Below are 19096 nucleotides of genomic sequence, written 5' to 3'. Positions count from 1 at the left end.
AAGGAGGGATTAAGGAAAAGCCTATTAAACATCTAATTAGGTTATGATTTTACAAATTAAGCACCAAAACATCATGTTATACAACAAATTTGACAGAAAAAGTAGTTCAATGCACAGTAATGTTATGTTGTAATTACTGTATTTACGAATTTAGCACCAAAATATCACGATATATTGAAAACATTGACTACAAAAATGGCTTGGATAATCCAGAGGCTTGGATAAGCGAGGCTTGGATAAGTGAGACTCTACTGTACCAGGATTCTAGTTGTTATCATCTTTGAGTAAAAATAATAGAAAAATTGTGTGTGTGTCCAATAACATTTGGAGAGCTATGTGATTCATGTAGTCCATACATTATAGACTCTATGTGAACACATTTACACAAACACACACACTCTTGTGTGACTCTATGGGCTGCCAAAATGAGTTCCTATACTTCAAAATGCATCATGACATAAGCATGACAGGGTTGTTGTATGTCTTTCGGGCTGTGTGGCCATGTTCCAGAAGCATTATCCAGCCAGAACTGGATAAATCGCGGACCATCATCAACCTGACAGACAGACAACTCACTGAAGACCAAGTATCCATTCTAGAAAAAGGAGGAAATTTTGCAGTCACCACCACCAGGATCCCAGTAGAAAACATCATTGCCAATGTTGAATCAGCAATTTACCAGCTCCCTGAGGAAGAAGCAGAGGAGGTAAGAATGGAAACAGCAAGGATCCTGAGAAATGCAAAACTCCCCCCCAGCAACATAACGAGAAAAGAAAGACAGGCCATCAAAGATCTCAACTCAGATCCTGAAATCATCATTCTTCCAGCTGACAAGGGGAATGCCACAGTAATCATGGAAACAAAACAATACAAAGAAAAAATCAGACAACTTCTAGATCCCACAATTTACAAGAAACTGAAACAAGACCCCACTAACAAAATCACCAGAAAAACGAACACTCTAATTAAGAACTCCTCCATTAACTTTGACATACGCCAACAGCTGTGCAAATCAGAAGCCCTCCCACCCAGGCTTTACGGACTCCCCAAAATCCACAAGGACTCCATCCTACTCAGACCCATTGTAAGTGCCATTGGATCGCCGACTTACAACCTGGCAAAATTTCTGGCTACACAGCTACAAACCCACATTGGGCTCACTGCACATTATATCAAGGACTCTACACACTTTATAGAAAAGATCAGCAACCTCAATCTAAGCACCAAGGACATCCTGATCAGCTTTGATGTGGTGTCCCTTTTTACCAAAGTCCCAGTAGCTGACACCCTCACACTAATCAAACAAAACTTCCCAGAAGACATCACAGCCCTGTTTCACCATTGCCTCACCACTAGCTACTTTCAGTGGGACACTGGATTCTATGAACAGAAGGATGGAGTGGCCATGGGGAGCCCTCTCAGCCCAGTAGTAGCAAATTTCTATATGGAATACTTTGAAAAACAGGCCCTAGAAACAGCACCAAAAAAGCCAACTGTTTGGTTCAGATACGTAGATGACACCTTCACAATTTGGAGCCATGGAGAGGAAGAACTCAGCAAGTTCCTGGACCATCTTAACAGCATCCACCCAAACATCCAATTCACCATGGAAAAAGAAAAGGAAGGAAAACTGCCATTTCTAGATGTTCTGGTCATCCGCAAACCCAATCAACAATTGGGCCACACAGTTTACAGAAAACCTACACACACAGATAGATACCTTCATAAAAACTCCAACCATCACCCAAGTCAAAAAAGGAGCACAATCAAAGCCCTGACAGACCGTGCACAAAGAATCTGCGAACCTCACCTCCTCCAAGGTGAACTCAACCACCTAAACTGGGCTCTACAGGCCAATGGATACTCCACCACAGACATCAGAAGAGCTGCAAGGCCAAGAACAAGCCATGAGAGTCAAGACAAAGATCCACCCAGAGGAAAGGTGTTCTTACCATACATCAAGGGAACTACTGACTGCATAGGGAAGCTGATGAAGAAGCACAACCTACAAACTATCTACAGACCCACGAAGAAAATCCAACAAATGCTACGGTCAGCGAAGGACAAGAGGGATCCTCTCTCTTCTGCAGGAGTCTACCGGATACCATGCAGCTGTGGACAAGTCTACATAGGGACCACCAAACGCAGCGCCCAAACAAGAGTCAAAGAACATGAAAGGCACTGCAGACTAATTCAACCAGAGAAATCAGCCATAGCAGAGCATTTGATGAACCAGCCTGGACACAGAATACTATTTGAGAACACAAAAATGCTGGACCATTCTAACAACTATCATGTCAGACTACACAGAGAAGCCATTGAAATCCACAAGCATGTGGACAACTTCAACAGAAAGGAAGAAACCATGAAAATGAACAAAATCTGGCTACCAGTATTAAAAAACTCAAAAATCAGAACAGTAAATAAAAAGCAATACTCTGAAAACAGAGGATTTCCAGACATGAATCAACCAAGGGCAGTTAACGACTCTAAACAAAGGATGCCCCAGAGGCAGGAAGAAGACAGCAGATAAGCTTTTCAATGCTAATTAAAGTGATTAACTACACAACATTCACACTGACCTCTCTCACCCTAGACTTTCCACAGATATATATTAACCTCTTTGCTTAGTTTTCTCCATACCTCACAACCTCTGAGGATGCCTGCCATAGATGTGGGCGAAACGTCAGGAGAGAATGCTTCTGGAACATGGCCACACAGCCCGAAAGACATACAACAACCCTGTGATCCCGGCCATGAAAGCCTTCGACAACACATAAGCATGACACTTACATATCTCAGTATTTGGGGAGAATGCTTTACTAGAATACAAACTATATGCAAAACTATGAGGAAATTAGTGCGAAATGTAGAACTATTAATGGCATAAGCAATGTATTTCAATTAATAATACATTTTACATTTTCGCAGCAGGATTTTATCTTTGTATGTTATCTTTGCAGCAGCAGTGTTTTCCATTCATTGTTTGTGAATCTGGAGTTTTCTCACCAGATTTTCTCAGCTCATGTAGCTGAAAGAGTGGCATTAAAATGGCTTAAATAACATGAGTAAACACTTGTAAAATCTGAGATTGATTAAAATGTGGGAATGTAGATAGCTGAAGTGGTTGAGTGTTATTTATGTACACAAATAATGTGCAGGTGAGGGAGAGAAACCCAAACCAGATTTTTAGATCAAGAGCCAGGAAATTAGCTTTTGCTGGGAATCCACTGAGGCTCACAATGGTCTCCAACTGCCAGAAGAAATGAAAAGTGGCTTAATTTTCCTGCATTGAAAATATCACAGAAAAGTTTTTAGAAATAAGAATGCTTTCCAAAAGCGGACTGGAGTATTTTGTGGCATCTGTGAAATAAATCAGTCAGCCAGGCATCTGTTGGAAAACATTTTACTGCAGAGGTTTTTGAAAGATGTGTTTTTCTGTACTGATATTTCCATATCCTTGCATTTAAAAGACTGTGGTTATCAACACAGAAAAAAGATAGACATGAGAGGAAGACAGAGGTGTGTTGGAGAAGCCTGCCTTCTTATAAAGATAGTTTAGGCCTGTTCACCTTTAACATAATCAATCTCTTTGAGCTTGCTGTGCTATTCTGGGTAGGCAAGTTTTTTTTAAGTACAGTAGAGTCTCACTTATCCAACATAAACGGGCCGGCAGAATGTTGGATAAGCGAATATATTGGATAATAAGGAGGGATTAAGGAAAAACCTATTAAACATCAAATTAGGTTATGATTTTACAAATTAAGCACCAAAACATCATGTTATACAACAAATTTGACAGAAAAAGTAGTTCAATACGCAGTAATTCTATGTAGTAATTACTGTATTTACAAATTTAGCACCAAAATATCACGATGTAATGAAAACATTGACTACAAAAATGCGTTGGATAATCCAGAACGTTGGATAAGCGAATGTTGGATAAGTGAGACTCTACTGTACCTATTTTCAAGAAACGTTTGCATTTTAGGTTTACAAAGAACATAACTTCACATATATTTAGTTGTGACAGGAACAATATAATGACAAAACACTAAAATGCATTTTTCAAAAGATAATCATAATGTGATGATCTTTTTTTTTTAACTTCTCTGCCTTGGAAGGGTTATCCAGTAACCATCTCACAGAATACTGTGCTTTTATGTACAAAGAAGAAGATATTTCAAATAATAGTTGACAGCTAAAAAGTGAGCAAATGCTGTTATAGTATTTTGACCTCTAAAGAAACCTCAACAGGAAGGACAAAGTGTTGATAGAAATGTCATATGTCCTGGGAGTGCCTCTTCATACCTTGGTCTTGAGATAAACGTTTCCTGTTTTGTTACAAGTTCTTTTTCCTTATGTCAGTGTAGCATTAAAAACTAAAATAATAAGAAAAATGAAGTCAAAATCACTTTCATAACATTTAAGGAAACAACAGTTGTGCCATGTTATTTCCAGGGTCAATTATACCATTAAGCAGAGTAAGGCTGGTGTTTCAGGCAGAAGATTTTGCAAGTCATGGAAGGATAAGAAATGGTTACTTATATGCTGATCAACAAAACCATTTGGACTTATCAAGACAGTGGCTTGGATTCACCCTACTTATATGTATTATTGCATGGGATGTGGCCACATCAGTCATCAAGTTTCATAGTATTGTTCTATACTTCTACAGTAGTTGTTAGCTGCCTTGAGTTCCACAGTGAGAAAGGCAGGATATAAAGTAAATAATAAAAATAATAACAACAACACCCCTATCATAGATACACATGTGCAGTTTGTCCAGAATCCAGGCCAACTAGTCTTTAAATAAGCAGACTATTTTTGCTTCCTAGTTTCCAAAATTAATTAGTCTGAATAATCAGTCCCGTCTATTGGGCAGAACTTGTCGGTTGTTCCATTGCTGTCAAATGACCCCTTTTGTCTTAATCTGTCTTTCTTTATCTTGGCAACACAACATAGAAAAAGATTCTTCTGGTTAATTGCCATCTTTTTGTTCCATAGATTATCTGCACATTAATAAGGCAACTAGTTTCAACCACACGATTACAGGAAATATATCACAGATGTTTCTGTTGGGGAAGTCAGATTGTCTATCTGTTTTGGGAAGCCAAGAGAGGAAGAGAGATGATTGTGACCCGTCCATCACCGATTCTTAAATACCAAATTGTTAAGAAGAGAATTGAGATTTGGCAGAAGTTGTTTAATAAGTTCTAACAGGATAGTTAGGTAGCCAAGGGATACATAATAATCAGAAAGAAGCTGGTCTTCCCTGAAATCATTACAGAAAAGCGGGACATGTTTCTCATATGTGCTAAAAGACCTTGTCAGTGCTACAGATATGATGATGATTTTTGCATCCATCTTCATTACTGAAAGCAAATTATTATGAAACTACCATGTCTATTACAGTATCTGGGACACACCTGTTAAGCTACCATTGAAAATGATATAATTTCCGAGCCTAAAAGTAATAACTTTCATCTGCTATGCCAGCCATTTCCACCAGCTCTTATGAATGATTTTGGATGATCTTTGTATAAAATAAACTTTTCAAAATGAACTTTTTATGAATTTTGGCTAAAGACATTGCTGTCTTTTATTGCTTTGGGGGGGGAAATTATTTAAAGTGGGCTGGACACAGAATTAGGTATATTTGAAATAGATCTACTGTTTCAATAGGACAGAGGTTGGGCAGGACTCAGTTAAGTATCATGGCTTTCAGTGGGTCATGTAAGCATTAATAAGTTTGAACATGGCCCAACAGGGAGCAGATCCATCTGTCAGGCTTATTAACATTCCCTTGCATTTCTTCTATGAAGATTTGAAAGTTAATTTTGACAGATGTAGTTATTGCTCTGTTGAACAAAACCTTCTTCTATCATTACTTTATTTATCAAGCTTGTGTTTCTATGGTTGTATCCAAACACATCACCAGATAATATACCATCTCTATCCTCAGGGATTTTTTCTATGATTATTCTAAGGTGCAGAGCCTATTTTTAGGATTAATTTAGCACCATAAATATTTCTTTTGAAGTTCAGACTAAAATTCACATTCATCATTCCACTAAGAAACCACTCATTGCCATTGGTTTTCTGTCAAACACAAAGTAAGTGAGCCCATTCTTTTGCTACCTTTTACCCAGCTGCTGAAAGAAGAAATCATCGCAATACATTGTATTTCATAAATCAGTTCCCTCTCCAAAAAGACATGTCTCTTGACAAATTGGATGACTTTTGCTTCCTTCTAAATCTTCCAAATCGAGGACATGTATGGGATTTCAGCTAATGGAGGAGATCAACTTGCTGACTTTAGTCCATTCTCTAAATATCTCCATAATACCAAATGCTCAGATCTTTGCAGTCATTTTAAGAATCAAGATTGAAAATTACAGACTTCATCAAAGCTATACAGTGATTTCTTTTTTTAAAGTCCACTTTGAAATATTTATTTTTGACTTCATGCTTATGCTCCTGGTGTCTTCATACATATTTTCTTACATCTTTAGAAATGTTTTAAACAAGCATTGCTTCAAGTGTGATTTTTCTCTTGATGATTCAGCATTGATAAAACATGTTTTATCCATTAGTACGGGGCCCACTGTTCCACAATGTCAACTTCTGCTGAACAGCTTTGATTAAGGATTCTGTCTATGTGTTTCCCTGTGTGCATGTATTCCTGATGTTTTCATGTACTTGCATCTTTTAATGAGCAACTGAGGTCTCATGGAAAATATATTTTAGAATTCTGTTAGGAAATATATGCCTGTCTGGATCCGCTATTTTCATTTCCCCCTTTCCCTTTTTTATTACTGCAAATTGCTTCTTAAAAAACAGGATGCTTGAGTCTGGCAGACAGCTGCCTCATTCATTTTCTATATCTCTTGGCACTTGATAATGTACTCATATCCATAATATTTAATTATGTCATTAAAAAAAGACCTTTGATACTTTTGCAAAATTATCCTTGCAGATGAAGCGGATTTTACTGAGGATATTGCGTTACATGAAAACAATGTGCACACAAATTGATTAATAACAAAAATGAATTCTTCTTGATGCATTTTATGCTATAGAAACAACCTTTGTCTGATTTATATAGCATTCTAATAAACTTAGGTAACAATCTGGGAGAAACAGACAGGGAAGCTTTTATAAATCTAACAGTGGGTTGTCAGCCATGCTCATAAACCATTGGGTCACATATGCTGCATTACATTGGTACTCAACATAAGGATTGTATAGGGTAGCTTAAGTCTGCTGTTTCTCCCTTCAGATCAGTATGGCTTTTACTTAGATGCTCATGTAAAAGGATCAAAATGTGTGAGTTAGGGCATTTTACCCTAGCACTCAAGACCTGGCTCTTTACTAGAGCTTTTAATCTATGTTAATTTTATTAATATTTTTATGTATGTATTTTTATCCTTTACAATTTTATCTTGTAAATCGCCTAGAGCATCGTGGATGGAGGGCGATTAATAAGTAGTTAAATGATGATGATGATGATGATGATGATGAAAATGAATCTCAGTTATCATTTCTTTTCTTCACCTCCTTTGAAATAGTATTATTAGTCTATTTCGCAGCAACCGTTAACCCTGCCAATTTCTGTCTTCTTGGTCAATGCTTGATAAGATATGTCTGAAATAAGTTAATAATATTGGTTTTCAAAGGCATTGAGAACTCTGAGATATAGAGACCAAATCAAATATTCAACAATCATGAAATTTGATTCCTTTGATGTAATGTAACTTAAGCAGCTGGATAAGATGCTGCATTGAAAAAGATAGCTTTCTGAAAAAGTTACTGAGAATATATTGTTTCATTTCAGAAAGTAAAAACCAGAGGTAAGATGTGGCAGTTTAGACATGGCTCAGTCCAGATGTGATAATGGAAACGTGCTCTGAAGTGCCAGAGCTCTGACATGTCATATGTTCTCAGGGGCATGAAGCCATCAAACTAAATTCTGAAATAAGATTGTAACCATAGCTCAATGACAATGCACATGCTTTGCATGCCAAAAGCCCAATGTCAAACCCTTGGCATTCCAAGATATATTCCTATATGAAGCTTATATGTTCCAGTTTCTTTTTTCTTCCCTTCGTCTGCAGCTTACTTGAGTTTCTATAAACCACGTTCAATGTGTAATAGTAATTTGTATTCATTTAACTCAACAAGGGAAAGAGATGCTGCAAGAGCAGGGAAACCTTGCCTTTCCCATGGCACATGTAACCTGGTTCAGTGGTTTTCATCTATGAAGTGTTAGATTGTTTGTAAGATGTTGTATGAAAAAGCATACCAGAATTTCCCAAGTGGACTACAGTGCATCTCTGCTCTTCACCCCTCAACAAATTCACTGTTTACTGCAGTATGTATAGCTCTCCTCTTAATTCTTCACCAAACTCATTATTTGGCTACTTCAGGCTTTACCTATGACCATTCTATTCCTGATGGACAGCAGGAAGAACTATAGCAGCATTTGGCTATGAGAGATGTGCAAAATAAAGCCCAAAATGCAAAGACAAAGGCAGAAACACCAGTGATTTTTTAAAAAAAATCAGATATGTGTGTGTGTGTGTGTGTGTGTGTATAAGTATATATATTGAAGAATTATGTCTCTAAAGTAAAACAACTTCGTGGTTTTTCAACATGTTCCAGATCAGGGCTGGAATAAAATACATATATTTTAAATCCAGTAACTGTTCCCTCCTGGGAAATATTTTTAGTAGTGGGAGAATCTACCAAAATTAAAATATGCTGCCATTTCTATTGGAGACTATGAGTACATAATCACAGCTGGTTCTATAAAAATGGGTGGGATCTTTGGTAATTAGTCACAAATGACATATTCAGCACCTCTGGATCTGCCTTGGGCAGCAGGTGTCCATTAATGACTAACACAAATCATATAATTTTTTCATATGTCCAATAAGAACATTGAATTGCAACCACTCTGGCTTTCTGCAATCCTTTAGTTTATCATAATTCTTTCTCAGGGATGTGAAACTGCACAGGAGAAAATTTACATTTTGGTTTCCAACATGTATATAGGAGGACATTAAGGACAGTTACTTCAGATATAAAAGCTCTACATGGATCAAAATAACATAGATTCATAATCACACCCACCAATACACCAACACTAGCTTTCTTGGGGTTAAAGGGTGTGGCCCCATTGATCTCATTAAGCATCAAAAACATTACCCAGAGTATTTCCAAGATGTATTTTAAAAGAAGAATATACATACACACACACACTTTTCGAGGTAGCATCATTCTCACACTGAGATTCCTTGTTCACACCCAAAAAGCAGAGAAGATGGCCCTGAGATTATCTGATTATGTACGAGAAGATGGCATGAGCAGGAGCTACTTGTGGGTTTTCTCGGCAATAGCAGAATAACACAACAAAGATTCCTCCATTGTTCAAGTCAAAGACAGAGACATATTAATCAGAAATATCGGTATTAAAAGGGATTGTGTAGCACCTTAAGCAGAACTTTCCAAACATTTCCTGTTGATAACATAGACGTGCATCCTTTTGTGATATAATAATTACGTTTTACTCAAAAGCAGGAGGTTAAACAAACCTTGATAAGAGATACTGATACATACCTAAACTGTACTAATGAAATGTATGGAGGCACCACATGAAAAACTTTCATTTATATTTCTAAAATATATGATTTGTAAGAGAATAACATAGATTTCCATTACGTTGTTATTTCTCATTACATTCACGTGACACACCTACACACTGCAGCTGACACATGACGTATCACATCACACAGTTTGGGAAGATCTGTTTTAGAGACTTATTGAGAGAATGAAACTGATAGCATATGCTTTCATAAATTGAATCTATTTCCTTATATGACTTTATTCCATGCATCTGAGGAAGTAGAGTCAGTCTTGCGACAACTTCTGCTATCAGCTTCATTCTCTCAGTTAGTCTCTAAGATTCCTTTGTTTTGTCTTGAAATTTTCATGGATGTGCTTTCTTTCCTGTAAATATTATAGCCTACTCCCAAATGGAAGAATAGTAAAGTGACAACTGGATCTGCAATCACAATGTTGGGCTCATTCATTTGGTACTGCTCTTTGAATAAAATAAGTTCGTCACATTATGTGGTTAGCAGCTGTCAGAGCACATGGATTTGATCTTACGGTAGTGATTTTGTTATGTATGGTGAATTTTCTTTCCATAGAAGGAAGCTACAATGAATATATGTGATGGGCAGAGCTCCAATCAATCCAACAGTTACACCCGAGTTCATATATTTTTGAGGCAATTTAACTTCAATGAAACTCAAATTCATTCAAAGTTTGTCATGTTAACTCGATTGTGTGCTGGCCTAAACTGTCTTGTACTCATGGTCAATCCATATAACTGAAAAAAGAAGACTTAGACAAATGTGCATCATCATAGTAAAGGTAAAGGCTTCCCCTGACGTTAAGTCCAGTCGTGACCGACTCTGGGGGTTGGTGCTCATCTCCATTTCTAAGCCGAAGAGCCAGCGTTGCCCATAGACACCTCCAAGGTCATGTGGCCAGCATGACTGCATGGAGCGCTGTTACCTTCTCACCAGAGCGGTACCTATTGATCTACTCACATTTGCATATTTTCGAACTGCTCCTGGGATTTGAACCTGGGACCTTTTGGTCCGCAAGTTCAGCAGCTCAGCGCTTTAACACACTGTGCCACCAGGGGCCCCGTGCATCATCATAAAAAGTTAGCACTCTCCAAATTTAATTAGCAAGCCATTTTAAGCCTTTTTATGTGCATCATCATAAAAAGGCTTAAAATGGCTTGAAAATTAAATTTGGAGTGCTAACTTTAGAAAGAAGGCCAGGCTAGAAGAGTAGGCCTGGTATGCATATTTTTTGCTTCTGAACATTTGGGATAGAAAGAATAATTTTAAAATGTGAGCTCCCTTGAGTCCCTATATTGAGAGAAAGGTGAAATAGAATTTAATTTAATTAATTAATTAAAATTAAAAAAATAATTAAAACTATATTTCTAGAATTTCCCTATAGTTCCTTACTCCATTGCAATAGAGTGATCAACTGTATTCAAACCTGGCTTCACATGAATTTCAACAGAGATTTGAAATATTTGAGGAGAGAAAATATTAGTGATTTCTAGAATACACATTTCCAAGCTGGCCAGGAAGGGTTTCTCAATCAACATATGATGGGGCACAGAAGGCAAACAATCTCGTTGCCACTCTATTTTTCCCATTGTGTATTCTGCATGTTAGGAAACACTTTAATCTGCTGAGAAATTAATTTTCTCCCTTTTTGGGGTGCATTCTTCAATCTTCATGCACCATGTAAACACGAGGATACGTCAGACGTAATTGCAAGGATACCATATAGAGAGATACATGGAACTTTTTAAAAATCATGTCAGAAGCAAATTGAGAATATACTGCAAGTCACTGGTGTGAGAGAATCGGTCATCTACAGAGATGTTGCCCAGGGGATGCCCAGATGTGTTACCATCCTGTGGGAGGCTTCTACCTTCCTTCGCCTACCTTCGTGACCGTATCTCCTACCATAAACCTGCCCGACCTCTCCGATCATCAGGGGAGGCCCTCCTGTCGCCACTACCTATATCTCAGGCTCGCCTTGTAGGAACAAGGGAGAGGGCCTTTTCTGCGGTGGCCCCTCGCTTGTGGAACTCGCTGCCCATTGAAATCAGGCAAGCCCCCACTCTTTTAGCCTTCAGGAAAGATTTAAAAACATGGCTCTTCCGGTGTGTTTTCGGAGAGTAAATGTTCTATGCTACTCCCCCCCGATATTTATCCTCTAGACTGGTTCACTATCTGATGTCCCGTCCCTCGAGGTTTTATTCTGATCCCTTTCTCACCCAGAGTTTTAATTTTTAATCTAGTTTTTAAATGTAGTATTCATGCGGCCCGCTCGTGTTATATTGCTGTTTTGATCTTATGTTGTACTGTTTATTTTATGTAATGTATTATTTAATTGTATTATGTTATGGTTTATTGTATTGTCTTGGGCATGGCCCCATGTAAGCTGCCCCGAGTCCCCATTGGGGAGATGGTGGCGGGGTATAAATAAAGTTTATTATTATTATTATTATTATTATTATTATTATTATTATTCTCTCATGTCCCCATATGGGAAGCTAGGGCTGACAGACAGGAGCTCACCCAGTCTTGCAGATTTGAACCACCAACTTTCCGGTCTTCAGGTCAGCCATTCAGCGGGTGCAAGGGTTTAATGTGGATTATCTGATTTGATAGTCTGGATTATATGACAGTGTAGAAGAGACCAAAGGCATTTAAACCAGTTTCAGAACACGTTGATATCTGGACGAGCATTAATTTAACCAGAAATCAACAACTTTTGCTTGAGTTTAGGCACCTCTTGAAAAGACAGTTCAATAATCCCAGTTTAGTGTCAGCTCACCACAGCCGCTCCTGAATGAACACACGAGACTCTCTGTGGTATCACCAGGAACTTTTACTGTAGGAAACATGAACATCAGAAAAGCCAAGAATGGGAGGCTCCGGCCAACCCTCCTTTATATACCCTCCCCCTCATTTGAACAGTCTCTTCCCGCTCAGTAAAACCCCGCGCAAATTCCCCGCCAAGTCCATCAGCCGTTTCTCCTCCGAGTCCTGGGACGCAGGTGTCTTATCAATGTCAGTGACCCTGAAACTCAGAGCCACATACAGGCTCTAGTAGCAGGGTTCTGACATGGCGTCCTCCTCCCCTTCGTCCTGGAAGGAAAAGATTAAACACAACTATTGTTCTCCGCTGTCCAGAGTTCCTTTATACTTTTTTAACAGGCTGCAATGGAATACCGGGTGTACCTTTCCTAGGTCCTTTGGTAGCCTCAGCTCATAGGTCACTTCGTTTATTCTTTTTGCTACCCTGAATGGCCCTATATAGCGTGGAGCCAATTTCTTGGATGGGAACCCCAATTTCAGGTTTTTTGTGCTCAGCCAAACCAGATCTCCTTCGCCCAATTTGTCCCCCTCTCGGCGCCTACGATCCGCAAAGAGCTTGTACTTCTTTTGCGTTTCCCGCAATGCCTCTACCACGGTTTGCCACCCTTGCTTGATTTTGGCCGGCCATTCCTCGTCGGTCTGGCCCTCCCCTTCCTTCCACTCGGGTAGCCTGGGGAAAGGTGCCACCTCCTGTCCGTATACTATTTCGAATGGGGCACGACCTGTGGCCGAATGTACGGCCCCGTTAAAAGCCATCTCAGCAAACGGAAGAAGGTCCGCCCAATCATCCTGTCTATAATTGGTGTACATCCTTAAGAATTGGCACAGTGTCTGTTGGGTACGTTCGACCCCCCCGTTGGTCGCGGGATGAAAGGCCGAGCTCAGGTTCCTTTCTGCTCCTAACAGCTGTAAGAATTTTCCCCAAAATTTTGCAGTAAATTGGACTCCCCGGTCACTAATTATCTTGTCGGGACACCCATGTAGGCGATATACATGCTTCACATACAAATCAGCAAGTTTTTCAGCTGAAGGGAGTTTTGGCAGAGCCACAAAGTGTGCCTGTTTTGAGAATAGGTCCAATATTGTCCAAATGTATCTGTGGCCTCTGCTGGGGGGTAGTTCGCCTACAAAATCCATGGCTACGCATTCCCATGGCCTCATGGGCTCCACCACCTTCTGCAATAGCCCCTGGGGCTTCCCCGGTGGTGTTTTTCCCTCTGCACATAATTCACACTGCGTGACGTATCCCCTGGCGTCTTTCCTCATTCCGGGCCACCAGCATTGTTTGGCCAACAGTTTAATAGTCCTGGTGGGGCCTAGATGACCCGCACCCTTGTTATCATGGTACTTCCTTAACATTTCTCGTCTTAAACATTCAGGAATATACAATTTCTTATTTACAAACACCAAATCCCCACACAATTCTCCCTTTTCTTTGTTTGTTTGTAACCATTTGTCCATTCCATACGCTCGCTTCAACTCTTCCTCCCATATTTCTCCTCCCCCCGTGGAAATGGCAGTACGTTTGTTTTCTTTGGCCGCTTGTGCTCGAGTTAGTACTGCCAGGCCCCATTGCTTATCAAGAAAAATACTCCCTTCAGATTCCTGAATTCCTCCCCCGTGCTGAGGCATCCGAGAGAGAGCGTCAGCGAGTATATTATGTTTCCCCTGGAAGAATCTGAGTCTGAAATCAAAACGGCTGAAATATTGGGCCCATCTAATTTGCTTCGCTGATAGTTTACGAGGGGATCTTAGATACTGTAAATTTCTATGGTCAGTCCACACCTCAAACGGTGTTCCACTTCCTTCCAGAAAGTGTCTCCAGCACTCTAGTGCTTTTAGAATCGCTAAGGCTTCTCTCTCCCAAATCGGCCAGTTTTTTTCTGTATCGCTAAACTTTTTTGACAGATAGCCACATGGCTTCAGGTTCCCCCCCTCGTCTTTCTGTAGCAGAACTGCCCCATATGCCCGGTCTGACGCATCGCAATGTAATACAAAGGCTTTAGACATATCAGGGTGCTGTAGGACAGGCTCCTCAGTAAAACGCTTTTTAAGGGCTTCGAAAGCTTCCTGGCATTCCATTGTCCAGGCCAGTTTGGCCCCTGGGGCCTTCACTTTGGCTGTTTCTCCCCTACCTTTAGTCTTTAACAAATCCGTTAATGGCAAAGTGAGGCGCGCAAAGTCCTTGATAAATGTTCTATAGAAGTTTGCGAACCCTAGGAAGGATTGCAGCTGCTTCCGTGTTTTGGGGGCTTCCCACCCCCTCACGTCTTCTACCTTCGCAGGGTCCATCGCCACTCCCTGGGAGGAAATCCTATACCCCAGAAAGTCTATCTGGTCTTTATTGAACTCGCACTTGGCAAGCTTCGCATACAGTTTTGCTTCTCTCAACTTTTGCAGGACTTCCCTGACTAGTTCTATGTGTTGCTCCTTAGTCCGAGATACTAACAATATGTCATCTAAAAAAACAAAGACTCCCTTGTACAACAATGGATGCAACACTTCGTTGATTAATTGCATGAACGCGGCGCCTCCGCCGCACAAACCGAAAGGGAGCACACGATAATTGAATAATCCGAATGCACAGGAGAAGGCCGTCTTCCACCTGTCCTCTGGTTTAATCTGCAATTTATGGTACGCTTCAATTAAGTCCAATTTAGTGAATATCTGTCCCTCCGATAACTGGGCGATCAAGTCCTTCACTAAAGGTAGGGGGTATTTATTTCCAGAACTGATTGCATTCAGGCCCCTGTAGTCAATGCAGAGCCTCAGCGTTTGGTCCTTTTTGCGCCTGAACAACACAGGCGCCCCTAGAGGGGAATTTGAAGGCTCTATGAAACCCCTCGCTAGGTTTTTATCAATGTATTTTCTCAGTTCCTCCTTTTCCCTAGCCGACATTGGGTATATTTTTGCCTTAGGAAGCTCTGCTCCTGGGACTAGCTCTATCTTCACTTCAACTCTCCGCTTCGGTGGGAAACTGTCTGCTTCCTTCTCATCAAATACGTCCACAAAATCCCGATACTCTGGGGGTAATTTATCTGCCAGTTCTGCTATCCTGATAGAGTCTTCCTCCCCCCTTTTCCCCGGCTCCCTTTCCACTTCCTGGCTCCCTCCTTCCAACTTCATCCTGAAGATCATGCTCTTATCCTCCCAGTTGATTTGCGGGTTGGCCTGCCCCAGCCATGGCATGCCTAGTATAACATTATAGCTGGCTATTTGTGATATCACAAATGACACCTTTCCTTCCCAACTCCCTATCTTACACTTTACATCTTCGGCACTGTACTTAGCTAATGATCCCGATGCTGTGGATCCGTCCAACTGCGAAAAAGCTATTGGGGATTCTAGGTTCGTTCTTTCGCATCCCAATCCCTCGGCTAATTCAGGGGAGATGATGTTCCTGGAACATCCACAATCCACAAATGCTTTGCAGGTTGCTTGTTTGCTGCCACTTTCCAGCTGAATGGGGACCACTATCATGGCTTTGTCCTGACTTACCAACCCCCCCGAGTGGTGCCTCATCGGTGGTTCTTCCTCGGCGCGTTTCCCTGCCACGGCTCTTGGTTTGGGCGGGCCTCCGCCTTCCCCTTTTCTCTGCCAGCACTCGGCAGCCCTGTGGCCCAAACGGCCGCACACGAAGCAGCCCCTCCTGCTGGTGCTCACGTTCCCTGTCGGCTCCGTTCTCCTCCCGGCTGGGGTTGATCCCTCCTTCCGGCTCCCCTCTTTCATCTGCGGCCGCTGCTGTAGCCCTCCTCGGTGCCTCCTCGCCTGGGCCAGCGATGTCTCGATGCGCCCCGCCAGCTGAATCCATCCGCGCAGTGTGTCAGGCTCATCACGATGCACCGCCCAGGAGAGGATCTCCCGCCTGAGCCCCTCTTTGAAGAGTTCTATCTTTGTCACTGCAGACCATTCCGGCACCTTTTCAGCGAGGCATTGGAACTCCTCCGCATACTCAGATACCGACCTCTGCCCCTGGGAGACGGTCTTCAACTCCTCCCTCGCCCGGATCTGCTCCAGTGGATCTCGGAAACGGGTCTCCAGGGCCCCCATAAAGCGTCGGAGTGACCCCAGACATGGGTCGCGCCGCGCGTGTAGTTGAACGTACCAGCTGGCCGCTCCCCTCTTCAACACTGCACCAATGGCCCGTACCCGGCTGGATTCCGTTCTAAAAGTGTGGGCATTGTCCTCCATATAGCCCCTCACCGTGGTCAGGAAAAAATCCAGTTCAGAGGACTCTCCCCCAAACTCGATCCTTAGTTCCTCTCGTCTCGGTAGGGGTCCCTGTGGTGGCAATCCCCAATTCTCCGCCCGTCGCAAGCCCCCTTGCGGGCCAGTGGGCCCCGCTGCTGCTTCCCTTTGTCCTGTGCCACGCCCGGCATTCGCCAGGGGCACCAGGGTCTCAGTTGGGAGCGTAGCCGGGATTCTCGGAGGCTTTTCCCCTTCGTCGTCACTCTCCTCCACCCGCGTCAGGCTCGTTTGGATCTTGGGCCGGGCACCGGGCTCCTTTCGCATTTCCCTTCCCTTCGGTGCTGGGAGGTCTGCAAAGCCCTGGCTGCTTCCCATGCTCACGTCCCACATTGAGCTAGCCCGGAGTTCCCTTCCTCGCTCCGGCTCCGCCAAAACCGCCAGGCGCTCCATCGCCCTCGACATCACTGCCAGGGTGGTCTCCATCGCCGACATCCTCTCCTCCAGAAACACCATCTTTTGCGGGCCTGGGGAAGGTGAACCTTCCTCTCCTCCGGTGCTATCTCCCCGCACCACTCCGCGCCTCTGGGTTACCCCATTCGGCTGGGCATAAGCGGTGGATGACGCCAGGGCCGCCAGCTGGTGGAACTCAGCGTCCGTCTCGGGAGTGGCCCTTTCCGACCTTCCTCCTCCGGCGCCCAAGAGCTCTTCATCCTCCACTTGCATGTTACACCTCACCGCTACAGCGGGATGGTGTCCGTATTCTTGGCTTAGTGTCAGCTCACCACAGCCGCTCCTGAATGAACACACGAGACTCTCTGTGGTATCACCAGGAACTTTTACTGTAGGAAACATGAACATCAGAAAAGCCAAGAATGGGAGGCTCCGGCCAACCCTCCTTTATATACCCTCCCCCTCATTTGAACAGTCTCTTCCCGCTCAGTAAAACCCCGCGCAAATTCCCCGCCAAGTCCATCAGCCGTTTCTCCTCCGAGTCCTGGGACGCAGGTGTCTTATCAATGTCAGTGACCCTGAAACTCAGAGCCACATCCAGGCTCTAGTAGCAGGGTTCTGACAGTTTAGTACATTTCTATTTTGTCAGTGACTAAAATACAAACCAGGAATTATATAACATGTGATAACTAAAATAAATTCAAACTAAAAATAAGATAACAATGCTTTCTGTTATGAACAAATGTTGATTTGGTCAGTAGAGGGCACCAGATGTGAGTTTTGAAGTTGGCTTTTTCTTTTTGATTGCGAAAGTGTAAGATTATATAAAACAAAGAAAGATGTTTTTTAAAAGGCTTATGCATGGAAAATAAGGTTCCCATAAACTTACCAATTAGTATGTAATCTAAATGAGTCCTTTGTTATCATGTGATCCATATAATAATTCTTTAAAAAGCAGCTTTAAACAATACAGTCCATTATCTATGACTCTGTAATTGTCAGTGGTTTTCAGTGCAAACCCACACACATGTACACACCCCTAATGAAAGAGATGATGTCCCAAAGAATCGCAAACAGCATAATGGGATAGACAATAAAAAGTGGTGGCTCATATAAGCATTTTATTTGTCTGTGTTGGAGACACAAGTTTATAAAAATTTCCAAGATAATTAGATGATCGGAAGTGGGAGGGAGGTCTGCAAATATTTTTTTTGAAAGTTTGTTATTTTTCAAATGTGTTTCTGATGAAATTGTTTTTTTATATATATGCAGTAGGCTTGCTCAAATAATTCGATTTTCCCGTTACCCGTTATTAATTCGTTATTTTCGTTTGTTTTGAAGCAATATAGAACCTTGGTTGTCCACACGTCTGGATATCGCGGTTTCGAATCGCGAGAGGCCGTTTTTTCTTATTTCTTCGTTTTTTTCGTTAGGAAAAAAAAGCTTTTGCAAATCACCCAAACTCCTTTCCTTTTGCCCCTCAGCCAATGGGAGGCTCAGCCAATGGGAGGGGGCGAGGGGGAAGGAGGCCGAGGAGGAGGAGGAAGACGGAGGGGGGAAATGGCCGCCGCCGCCGCCTCGCCTCAGCTCAGGCCTGGAGAGACCGAGAGGGGCCCGGCGGTGAGGAGGAAGAGGCCCGGGATGCGAGGGGGTGTGGGCCAGGCCCGTCCTCGGCTGCTCCCAGGGGCCCAGATTCGCACCCTCCCTCCCCCCAATACAGGTCTCCAGTCCATACCACGCTACATGAACTTGAATGGATACTGTGGTTGTGTTGTCGAAAGCTTTCATGGCCGGGATCACACTGTTGTGGTATGTATTCCGGGCTCTATGGCCATGTGCCAGAAGCATTCTCTCCTGACGTTTCACCCACATCTGTGGCAGACATAGAGGTTTTGACGTCTGTGCGAAGCTAGGCAAGTGGGGTTTATATATCTGTGGAAGGTCCAGGGTGGGAGAAAGAACTCTTGTCTGTG

General features: G+C 42.3%; 1 protein-coding gene across 1 annotated transcript in view; it reads right to left on the bottom strand.

Moving 5' to 3' along the window:
• agr3 (anterior gradient 3, protein disulphide isomerase family member) overlaps positions 1-19096 on the bottom strand; it is an 80109-nt gene that overhangs the window by 18365 nt on the left and 42648 nt on the right. The gene's annotated exons all lie outside the window — the stretch shown is intronic.

This window comes from Anolis carolinensis, chromosome 6, assembly GCF_035594765.1.
Source record: "Anolis carolinensis isolate JA03-04 chromosome 6, rAnoCar3.1.pri, whole genome shotgun sequence".
NCBI classification, from domain to species: Eukaryota; Metazoa; Chordata; class Lepidosauria; order Squamata; family Dactyloidae; genus Anolis; species Anolis carolinensis.
Note: the sequence above shows the minus strand (reverse complement) of the source record. Positions and strands in the feature narration are given on the sequence as shown.